General features: G+C 45.0%; 1 long non-coding RNA gene across 1 annotated transcript in view; it reads left to right on the forward strand.

The window, feature by feature from the left end:
* LOC117358253 overlaps positions 1-12126 on the forward strand; it is a 44926-nt gene that overhangs the window by 377 nt on the left and 32423 nt on the right. The window lies entirely within an intron of this gene.

Below are 12126 nucleotides of genomic sequence, written 5' to 3' on the forward strand. Positions count from 1 at the left end.
CGAGCACTAGAGCAGTCCTGCCCCTGGAGGACTGGAGTGCAACACCCAATTAGCCTGCTCCGTGTGCATGTCATCTGATGCTTTCCTGAAGCAGCTGGCCCTGGCCTGGAAGATCCTGCAGCATTTCCTCCAGCCTCTCTTGGTCTCAGGAGGATTGATACTGTAATAGCTGAACACGCTCCTGAGCTGAAGGAGCAAGCACTGAACAAGAAATTCCTCTTACCTTGCTGGGGATGCAGAGTAAGCATGAAAGATCTGACAGCAAACTTGAGGGTTTGGGTGAATTTTTTCTGTATATAAATTTATGAAAAACAAAACAAAAGAACTGATGATAACGTCTATGCAATGCAAATGAGCATGTCCTTAAAGTGGATGGGCTCACCAGTTATATATTTCCGTTACATGAAAAAAAAAAAAAATCCAATATGACATGATCAGCAGTATGAGCAGAAACCGATGGCGGCAGCAACTAAGAGGGAGAAGGCTCATCAAGATGTTGTAAAAGCAAATCCAGAAAAGCAAAGGTTCAAATCACAGCGCTGGCATGGACACTACATGGGACCTTGAGCAAGTCACTTTCTCCCACTGACCAAGGTACCTACTTACACTGTCAGATCTTTGAGGCAGGAACACTATACCCAAATGATTACCACAGTACAGCACTGTATGTATGCAGTAGTGCTATGCAAATGATAAGTAGGATGTCAGTCTGGTGCTTGCCATTACACTGCAAGCTCCTCATGGTCAGGTATTATTGCGGGCAGTATAAGCACATCATCTAAGATGGAGGTCAGCAGGGGCAAAAGTCACTTTCAGTGTCCAGCTCAGTCTATTGATGCACCTTCTTGTCCAGTTTGTCAGCAGGGACTGTTTTCATGTATAGCGCTGCGTATGTCTAGTAGCGCTATAAAAATGATTAGTAGAAGTAATAGAATGGCTCCTGCTCTCTTCTAACCCTTCACTTTCAGCCTATACTGTGCATATAGGTGCTGTGGATTCTAGAGCACCAAGTTTCTTTCCAGCACTGTCCAGACATCAGAGCTGAAAGCTTTCTGATGTTGAGCTGCAGGGTTGCCAGATGACAAAAGAATTTCCAGCCAAACTCATGGCAAAAAGTAGCCCAAACAATTGCCACTGTCTTATTTATCAAACAAATGCATCATACAAATGCAAAATGTTAATTTATACACTGCACATATCCAAAACAGGCCAAAACCCAAATGCAAAACAGTCAGGAAAAACACAATAAGAACAAGCACTTAACGTAAAAGCCCTTCCCAAAATTAAAAGCTCTTCAAACTTCTGGACATAACGGACCAGATTCTGTAAAGGACCCCAGTTTCAAAAGCCCTAAGTGGCTTTTGAAAATCGCACACAGGCGTCTTATATAGAATCAAGTCTGTCCATGCCTAAGCCCACTTAACCACCACGATTCTCTAACCGGCGGCCATGTCACAGGCGCCGGTTAGAGAATCGCATTGTTGCTGAGCTGTTGTGATCAGTTTAGCGGCCGTGGCAGGGAACCTCTCCTCTCTGTGAATACAACCAGTAGGAGGGATGCCCAGTCCCTCCTTCGGGAACCCCCAAAGTCCCACCACCCCCACCCCCGAATGTCCACGGCAGGAGGAGTGCCCTATTCCTCCTGCTGCCACCCTCCCAAGACATCCCCCAGTCCCTCCTGCTGCAACCCCCCCACACACACCGAGACATCTCCCGGCAGGAGAGATACCCAGTCCATTCACTTAGGTCCCAAAGTCCCTTTTCTTTGTTTCTGGGTTTTTTGTTAAACTGTCTTCCCAGGATCACCTATTTTATATTTTGTCCCCATCTGTCCCCACCCCCTCCCATCTCTATCCTGAGCTTCTCTCCTCTGTGTTCCTCTCCATTTCCCTGCTTCTATCATCCCTCGGAGAGAGCGGGAGCCAGAAGGCCTTGAGCATGCGCAAATGCTCAAGAACCAGCCCAGGTAAGAGGCAGGATCTTCGGACACCGGCACGACCTGTGGGTTGGTGCTGCATGCTGGTGCCAGATCGGGGTAACAGCTTGTGTTTGGGCAGGTGGGTGATGCCGGTTCTCAGGGGGGGTTCATGGGCGGGGAGGGTGATGCCAGTTCTCGGGAGGGGGGAGGAAGGGGGATTGCAAATCAAGTCATTGCTCATCTTACAAAGCACTCGCACCGTGTTACTCGCAAACCGAGGTTTGACTGTATATATACAGTAGAATGCTGATTATCTGGACTAACCTTGACAGAGAGCAGTCCGAATAATCAAAAATCTGGATGATTGGACATTATTTTTCTTTTGATTTTAATAATTGTTAAAAAAATACCATCAGTGCACCCTCCCCCAACCACCGGAAAGAAAAGACAGTATTCCCCCTCCCTCCCCAAATAGACACCCTCCCGGACCCAGAGGAAAGACCCCAGGCCTACCTTGTATCCCTAATGGCGTGCTGGGGCGGGAATGCTTCCTACTTGCTCCTGCCCATGCTCTTTCAGTGACAACAATAGCTGCCAAGACTTCCAGGGGCAGTCTCATGAGGCTACGCATAGCCTTGAGAGATTGCCACTGGAAATCTCAGCAGCTGTTTTCATCGCTGAAAGAGCATGAGTAGGAGTGAGTAGGAATCGCTCCTGCCTCAGCACCTCACTAGATCACCAGGGAAACAAAATAAACCTGGGGTCTTTCTTCTGGATCCAGGAGGGGGGTTGATGGTGTCAGTTAGGGAGGGAGGGGGAACTTTCTCTTTTCTTGTAAGGGGTGTGCTGACTGGGGGGGGAATGTTTTCCGGTTCGGGGAGGGGGGAGGGCTGGGCTGGGCTGATAGCAGCAGAAGCAGAGAAGGAGCACTAGCGGGAGGGAGAGTGATAGGAATGGTACTTCAGGGAGTACTCAAATATAAACCAAGATCTCCAAAGCAATCCGATAATCAGCGTTCGGATAATTTGTGTTCTACAGTATTATACAGTAAAACTTTGGCTTGCAAGTAACTTAGTATGCAAGTGTTTTGCAAGACAAGGAAAACATTTTATTAAATTTTAACTTGATATACAAGCAAGGTCTTGCAATACAAGTAAATACAGTATACACTTTTCCCTCCCTAATGTTCTTTCCATTTATGGTTCTTCTCTGTACTTTAAAGCATTGAATTGTAGTTCTGTCCCTTTTTACCTTGTGTATTGATTGGTCTGTAAGTCTATTTGTCTAACCCATTATTTTGAATTTTAAATGGTATGTCTAAATATATGTTTATATTTTTTATTAATGTATCTCACTTAGTAAAACTAAATAAGCAATTCATCAAACTAAAATAAAACTTGAAAACTTGTATACACAGATCACATCATCACAACTGAGCCAATGGTTCTTTTCTCTCTTTTTCTCCGACACTGCAGGAGTGTAGTGACTGTTCTAAACATATATATATATATATATATATACATACATACAGTGGAACCTTGATTTACGAGCATAATTCGTTCCAGAAGCATGCTCGTAAACCAAAATACTCATATATCAAAGCGAGTTTCCCCAAAGGAAATAATGGAAACTCGCTTGATACGTTTCCCCCCCCCAAGGCCAGCGGCGCTGCTCCCCCCCTCCCGCGCGATCCAGCACCCCCCCGCCCAAACAACTTGAAACTTACCCCCCTCCCCTCTCCCCCGTCTGGCACCGGCACGCAGCCCACAGGACGTGCTGGTGCTGCTTGAAGAACTTCCTGCCTCTGCCGGGCCTTGAGCATGCATCTGCGCATGCTCAAGGCCTTCTAATTCTCCCTCTCGTGAGCGGTGGAGGGAGGGGAAGCGATGCCGGGTCTCGTGGGGGGATGCTTGTAAATCAAGTCAACACTTGGTTTGCGAGACAAGTTTTGAGAGAATGTTTTGCTCGTCTTGCAAAACACTCGCAAACCGGGTTACTCGCAAACCGAGGTTTGACTGTATATATATATATATATATATATATATATAATGTACTAGTCTTATAGCCCGTTAAATTAACGGGTGCTAGAATATGTGTGTGTGTGTCTGTCTTTATTTCTTTTTCTCTCTCCTTAGCCGCTTTCTGTATTTCTATCTTTCTTTCTTTTTTTTCCTTGGCTGTCCACCACCACCCCTTGTCTGCTCCCCCTGTTCATTCTCCCTTCCTTTTACCTCCCCTGTGTCCTCCGCCACCCCATCACTGCTCACCTTATCCAACAGCAGCCCTTCTCCCTTTATTTTACCTCACCCCTCTTCCTGCTCCCTCGTCCATCAGCACCTCTTCCTGCTCCCCCTGTCCAGTAGTAGGCCTCCCTTCATTCCCCCCCTGTCCATCAGCACCTCTTCCTGCTCCCCCTGTCCATCAATATGCAGTTCAACACCAGAGAAAGAGAAAAAACACTATACACTTTGGAATATAAAAAGAAAGCAGTGCAAATTTACAGTAAAACTGCATTTTCTGTTAATGAAATTAAAAATAAAATTCTTTTTTTCTACTTTTATTGTCTGGCCATTTTATTCATGTTTATCCCAGTTTCTGCTCTCTTCTCTCAATTTTCTTACCAGGGTTTGCAGTCTATCTGGCTCTGCTCTCATTCCTGTCTTCACTTCCTCTCCTACATCCATCTCAGACTTTAACCTTATCTTTCAGTTTTCCTCCATTTATTTTTCTGCATCTCTATCTGCTTCTATTTCTCCAGTTGTTTGTTTTTTTGGGAGGTTTTTTTTTTTTTTTTTGCTAACTCCTCCCTTCCAGCATCTTCTCTTTCTCTCTCTTCCCCCTTTATTTTCAGTCTTCTAACCAGTATCTGTCTTGCTCCCTCCATCCAGCATATCCTCTCCCCTTTGAGTCGCGGGTCAGGCCTGAGATATGAGGCTGGAAGCCGATTCCTCCCGGAAGCAGTCCTCCATGTTGTCTGCCAACCGCTGAAAGGAGGGGGGAGTGCCACCGTTGCCGCTCCTGTTCCTGTTCAAAGCGGCCTGCTTAGGTTCATGGGCGGCTGTTTTGAACCTCGCAGGCCGCTCTCCATATGGTAGCATGTTCCTTGTGATGCGATCGCGTCAGAGGGAACTTGCTTCATGTGGAGAGCGGCCTGCGAGGTTCGCTACAGCCGACCGCGAACCTCATCAGGCCGCTTCAAACAGGAGCGGCAGCGGTTGGTGTGGGAGGGGGGAGTCGTCGACTTGTTCCGCGCTGTGGAGGCGATCGTTGGCTGGCTGCGGTCCCGGCTTAGAGAGGGCAGGGTGTGCTAGCAGGCGGCAGCCACCGCTCCGCAGGTGGAGAGCAGAGAAGGGTGCGCAGTTGTCTTGCCTCGCGTGAGGCCAGACCGTAAGCCGCGCATGCGCACTTCCTATGGGTCGCTACAGCTCACGGAAAATGGACCCACGCTTAGGAAGTACGCATGCGCGGCTTACCGTTTTATTATATTAGATTAATAAAAGAGCTCTGGTTCTGCACTCTCAGTGCTGCCTTTTCATGGATTCCACTGGCTGGTTACAGGGGGGCCTGGCTACTGTGAGGTGGGTCCCTTATTGATCTCCCCAATCTTGAAGAATGACAGTACCAGCACCCTTTTTGCTAGAAAAAAATGCACGGTATGCATATATATACAGTGCATTCTTTCTAGCCAAAAAGGTGCTAGAACGTACACTACCAGGCCATTCTTCAGGAGTATGGTGATCACTGAGGGACCCACCTCACAGTAATTAGGCCCCCCTGCAACCAGTCACAGAATCCATAAAAAGGTAGCATTGAATGTGCAGAACCTAGCTCTTTTATTAATACTTGAGGACCATAGGCCATTTTTATCAGATATAAATAAAAATGCCAATTGAAAAGTTTCCAGCCTGACAAAGACAGAACAAAATTAGCATCACAATTCTATAGCTATCTGGCAGATTGCATTGACAAACGTCTATGGCTAGATTTTCAAGTCAGTCTGACATCTAGTTTTGCTGTGTCAGCCTTTTAAAGTGAACTGCTCCATTTTATTAAAAAAATGGATAAAATTGAGTATCACACCATGATAAAAATTTCTTCATTTGAAGGGATTGTCTACCAAAATTAAATCTGAGTTAGATGTAGTGTATAGTGGTACATCTCCTTCATTTTCAACAGTGAAAGTATAGGTTGCTGAGTTTAAACATGGCTGGACCAAGCATTGTTGATGAACACTCCGGACGTCTAAAAACAAGCAACAACCGACAAAATGGTTGATGAAGTTCACCGAATCGTGATGGAAGATCACCGATTGACCCTAAATGAGATAGCAGAAGCTGCTGGCATTTCATCAGAATGTGTACACACCATCCTACATGAATATTTAGGCATGAGGAAGTTGAGTGCACGATGGGTGCTACATTTTCTAACTGTTGACCAAAACCAAGTTTGATTGGACATTTCGAAAATGTGCCTTGAGCGTTTTTTTAAGCGCAATGAGAATGACTTTTTGTAGCATTTTGTGATTGTGGATGAGACAAAACAATAATCCAAGCAATGGACTGCAAGAGATGAACCGACTCCAAAGAAAGCGAAAAGTGCTCTGTCAGTTGGGAAGGTGATAGCAACTGTCTTTTGGAATTTCCAGAGGATAATTTTTATTGACTATTTGAAAAAGGGAAAAAACATTAATGGTGAACACTATGTTGGTTTATTACAACATCTAAGCATCAAAATCAAGAAGAAATATCCTCATTTGGCCAAGACGAAAGTTCTCTTCCACCAGGACAATGCACTGGCTCACACATCAACGATCGCAATGGCAAAATTGCTTGAATTTCGGTTCAAATTAATTCCCCATCCAGTGTAATCTCTGGATTTGGCCCCGTGCAACTTCTTTATTTCTGAACTTGAAAGGCATGAATGGTCTGGAAAAATGTTGGAGTAAATGTATTGAATTAAAAGGAGTCTATGTTGAAAATAAATTTAATCATCCCCCCCCCCAAAAAAAAAAAAGCTGTTTTCTTGATTAGGCCAGAAACTTTTCAATTGACCCTCATATAAATAAATTCTACAACTATTGAGTACTTTTTAGATGCAGAATTTCGACAATATTTCCATAGTTCCTCTTTCATTTAAGTATAGAACAAATGTTCCCTGTTCAGGACATATATTTTTACAAAGCATGCATCCTTGGCTCCCAAACATAGCAAAAGGATTTCTCACAACAGCTTTATTCTTAGCTTAAACGAATAAAGCGAGCAATAAAGCTGCCTGTACTGGATGACAGGAATGGGGTGCCTGGATATGCTGCATGCAGATGTGGGCTGGCTCCAGTCAAATGTCTTGGCTATCTCCTTCTGTAATATGACACCATCCTAAGCCATCATTCCACTTCTTGCATTAGGAATGGAAATGTGAGACGTCGTGTGCAGTAAAGGTTTGAGCACCAAGGGATAAAAGATGGAGCACTGCAGTAGTTTGTGATATTTGCTTATCACAGACTTGAAACATATTTATCCAAAAGAGCAAAAGCCCGTGGTGCACAACTGGAACCTGCTCAGGCCATGGGAGCAAGGTAGCATCAGTGCTGGGTCTTTGCGCTGAAAAGAAATATGTATGACCCTCTCTATGCAAGTCTCTAAAATCATTCACTTTTATTTCGTAACACAGGTCTTTCCAGTACACACTTCCTATACTCAGAACACAGCATAAAAGAATCATGGTATATACTTTCCAATAAAGCCCTGCTTTTGGCTCCTGCCAGTGACATATAAATAGACTGGCACAAAGTCAGTGAGAAAGCCTCTCACACATTGCTGGATGACGAAAGCCTAGAAATCCATTTCTGCAGACTCGGGATGTCCTATCATGTAGCAGACATGAACCATGAACCATAATGCAAGGCATTCCTTCTTTCTCTCTCACACACACACACACACACACATGATTCTTAAGAAATAAGAGGTGGTGGGGCTATATCCCAGCCACTGAAAATAACAAGGAATTGGAGGGGGGAAGGGGTAGCAATTAAGAAAGCTGAAGAGCAGGATGCTGAAAGATTGAACGTTCAAGACTGGCCCATGTGTGAGTGGGGAGGGGGGTCACTTTGGTTTGGAAAGTTTCCTTTTACTTTTTTTTTTTTTGTTACTTTTACCTTGTAACCCCTAATTTTTAATCTGCAACTATTACCTCGTTCTATGTGATCATTCTCCCCCTCTCCAAACGCTCTTTCCTATCAATTGATGGTGTTCCTTTCATTTTTTTTAATTTACTCAATCTGTAAACCGTCTTGTCATATCTCCAGGAAATCCAGTAAATCATAAAGAGACAGGACAAGCCTTGGGCTTGGAGCAAGTAGCGCCTGGAGACAGAAGAATAGAGGCATTTGAATAAGTCAGGGAAGATGCAAATCAGCCATTTTCCTCATCTGTTAAGCAAGGCCTTCCCTCCTCCAGGGTTTTTTCAGCTACAAGTTATGTGAGCTATCGATACGTCTTAATATTTCATTCTTGTTGCAGCATCAAAATGTTGAACTATGAGCAATAGGCGTGGCCTAGCCTACACACCTGACATCTGGCTAACAAAGTTCATGGCACATGGGTGTATGACCTGTTTAAAGCCTAGTGAAGCTGGCTGGAAAGTCCTCACACACAACCATGGTGATATACCATTACATTACATTTATTGACTTCTATTCCGCCTTTGCCTTGCAGTTCTAGGTAGATTACAATGAGAGACACCAGTCATTTCCGGCCAAGTCACAGTTCAGTACATCATATAGGGTGGCATTAACTAATCCTGACATATTTCCTGAATAGGGGAAGGGGTAAAACGCGGACCTCACGGACCTGATGGACCTCGCGGATCTAAACCTGTACGGCCTTAAAAATCTGAGGTCCGTGTCGGACCATGTCCGTGGCGCTTGTAGTTTCTGTCGCTGACAGACCTGGAAGAGATTTTAGCGCTGACGGATCCGTCTCAGCAAAGGGAGGGAAAAGTGGTAGGATCCGTCAGCGCTAAAAATCTCTTTGAGGTCTGTCAGCGACAGAAACTACAAGCGCCACGGACACGGACCGACACGGACCTCAGATTTTTAAGGCCGTACGGGTTTAGATCCGCGAGGTCCGTCAGGTCCGTGAGGTCCACGTTTTACCCCTTCCCCCTGAATAGCATTATTTTAACTTCCTTTCCTAAAGGTCTGTAATCTGACACTACAAATGAATCCTAATAATTTCAGGGTCCAATTTTGTCACCTGGAATGACAGAAGACCCTCAACATTCCCTTTCAATTTATACCCTTAAGTGAGAGTTCTGAACTCTCCTTGATCTGGACGTGTTTTTCAGGATGAAACATTCATTTGCTGTGAGTAGGTTGGAGTGAAGCCATTCAAAACTTTAAACAGTAGGCAGAAGAATTTAAACATGATTCACACCTGTATTGGAAGCCAATATGTCTCTAAGTAGGCAGAGATTATGTGGTCACATTTACTGAGAGAAGATCAGTCTTAGCGCTGTGTTTTTTATGGTCTTTAGCTGCTGTATTGTAGTGGGACAAGCTAAGTATAAGATGTTGCAATAATCCAACAGTCCCAGAACTAGTGACCGAACCAGAAGACGAAATTGCACCCTTTCAAACAATTTCCGAATAGTTTGCAAGTTTCGCATTACAATGAAGGATTTCTTAACCTATCAATCAACACCCTTAATAATTTTAGAGAAGGCAGCAGTGGATAGGTAACTGAATTTATAGTGCAATAGGTGTGTCATTCTGGATGGACAGGTACTATTCCCATGCTTGCAAGCCATGCAGAAGGAATCCACTCCAGCTTTTGAATTCCTCCTCCTTCAATAGAGGGCTCTGCTGCACCCTTCAGTTTTTCCTTCTGCAGGCAGGCCAGAAGGAGTCTTTCTGATCTGTTTTCCATACATTTTATTATTTTGGGGGGTTTTGACAGGTTTTTTTTGGCAGTTTTCAGTGCTCCAAAGCTCCCCAGGTCAAAGACAAAGCTCTGCCTGCATGGAGAAGCAGTAGATTTGAGATCTGAAGCTACAGGCCAATCCCTCTGTGGTACCTGTTGGCCAGCTTGCAGAAACTGTTGTGGAGCTCAGGGTCTGAACCACTTGAAGCTTTGCTCACCTATTGGGTCAGAAGGGCTTGAGCATAGGCTGTTAGGCATCTGTAGGGAGGGCTCAGCGGGGTTTCACAGGGTGCCAGCTGTGTTTTGCCAGCTGCAATGTGGGTCCACAGGGTTTTGAGACTCAGTCAGACTTTGATTTGACTGGCAGCCTGAAACTTTCAGTGTTGGCGGACAGTTCCAATAAGGCAGTGATTAATTCTCCAGATCCAGCTACTTTAAAAAGAGCTGAGGCAGGCTGCAGCACATCCACAAACACAGGTCATAGTGAGTAAGGCTATTACAGCCTATGGGCAAAATCAGGGGGTGGGGGGTGTCTGCAAATCCTGATTTTGCAACTTTCTGGCACTTCCTATAGGTTCCCCCACCTCTTTTACTATAGGCCTATAGGTTCCCCCACCTATTTTCGGTATTTTTATTTAAGCCATTTTAGGGCTGCTTTTTTGGCACCAAAATACTGCTGCAGTGGCCATCTTGAATTTCCCGATTTTTTTCAAAGTTCTACAGAACCTTCAAATCACCTCGTTTTGCCTCAAAACTGGTAGAGAAGGAGTCCCCAGAATATTTTACCCCAATACATGCCAAATTTGCACTCATTGAATGCCTGAAGAGTTCCCTTGCACCATGTGCTGTGAACATGACGAGGGGGCAGAAGCTTAGGGCTTAGCTTCCCCTTGGGTCTCTAGGACTGAGGAGACATTGGAAGGCCTATCTGCTGGTAGAAATTTGCTTTCAGAGCCCCAGAACTCCAGCTTATCTGAACATAGGAGCGTGAAGTCATGGAGCCCATGAGACATAAGATGGAGTTACCTAGAAGGGATTCTGCGCTGCCCGGTACAGCATTCTCTACTGAATTTGTTAATATAGTGTGGAGAGCTTATCTGGAAGGATGAGATTCCCAGAGGAAGTCTGGCAGGGCACCAGGAGGTTCATGAGGGGATCCCAGGGCATGCCTAGCTCAGTTTCAGAAATTGGCCAGGATCTGGTGGGCTTTTTCGATGGAGACTTGGAAAAGGGGGGGGGAGGGTATCTATCTGCATGCCTTTACTATCACAGAGTGAAATCTTCATGCTGGGAGATGCAGGGCTGCAGGTAGGTGCAAGTACACACAATAGGATGGGAACAGGAAGAATGAGAATGGAGTGGACTAGAGGGAAGGGGTTAGCATGTCTTGTGGGAGAGGATTAGAAGAGCTTATAGTACTTGGAGGGGTAAGAAGGAATCAGATTGAAGGAATGGGGGTATAAAGAGGAAAGGCAAGTGGAGGTAGGGATGAAGAGATGTAAAACATATGAGGCAGTGTAAAGGGGCAGATCTATAAAGGAGATGGGAAGAAGCCAAAAAACATGTAAGGTTGGTGAGGGAATAGGAGGAAGTTGAATGAGGGCTAAAGAGAGGCTGAGAGTGAAAGACAGAAGGCTCCTAGGTGAGATGCATAAAGAGGGAAACAGTTCTAGAGGCTGAGAGAAAAGGGGAATGGGGAGTAAAACTAGCTGTGATTGGAGACGCAGAGAAGAGAGATATAGAGAAAAACAATGAAGTAGAATAATCAAATAGAAACAAAAACTGTGGAGAAGTAATGTTCCTGAGATGGACTTTATTAATGATAAGACCTGACAAACCACATACAAAACCTCTAGGACTCAATCCACTGAGAGCCTTGGACCCTGGACCCAACATGGTCCGTGTTTAGAAACATAGAAACATAGAAAAAAGCGGCAGAAAAGGGCTATAGCCCACCAAGTCTGCCCATTCCAAGTATCCCCCCCCCTGAATTTACTCCCTTAAAGATCCCACGTGAGTATCCCATTTTTTCTTAAAATCCGTCACGCTGCTGGCCTTTATCACCTGGAGTGGGAGTCTGTTCCAATGATCCACCACTCTTTCGGTGAAGAAGTACTTCCTGGGGTCGCCATGAAACTTCCCTCTCCTGATTTTCAGCGGATGCCCTCTGGTGGTCGAAGGTCCCATGAGCCAGAAGATATCATCTTCTGACTCGATGCGTCCCGTGATGTACTTATACGTTTCAATCATATCTCCCCGTTCTCTTCTTTCCTCAAGTGAGTACAGCCG

The sequence above is a fragment of the Geotrypetes seraphini genome, chromosome 3, assembly GCF_902459505.1.
Source record: "Geotrypetes seraphini chromosome 3, aGeoSer1.1, whole genome shotgun sequence".
NCBI lineage: Eukaryota > Metazoa > Chordata > Amphibia > Gymnophiona > Dermophiidae > Geotrypetes > Geotrypetes seraphini.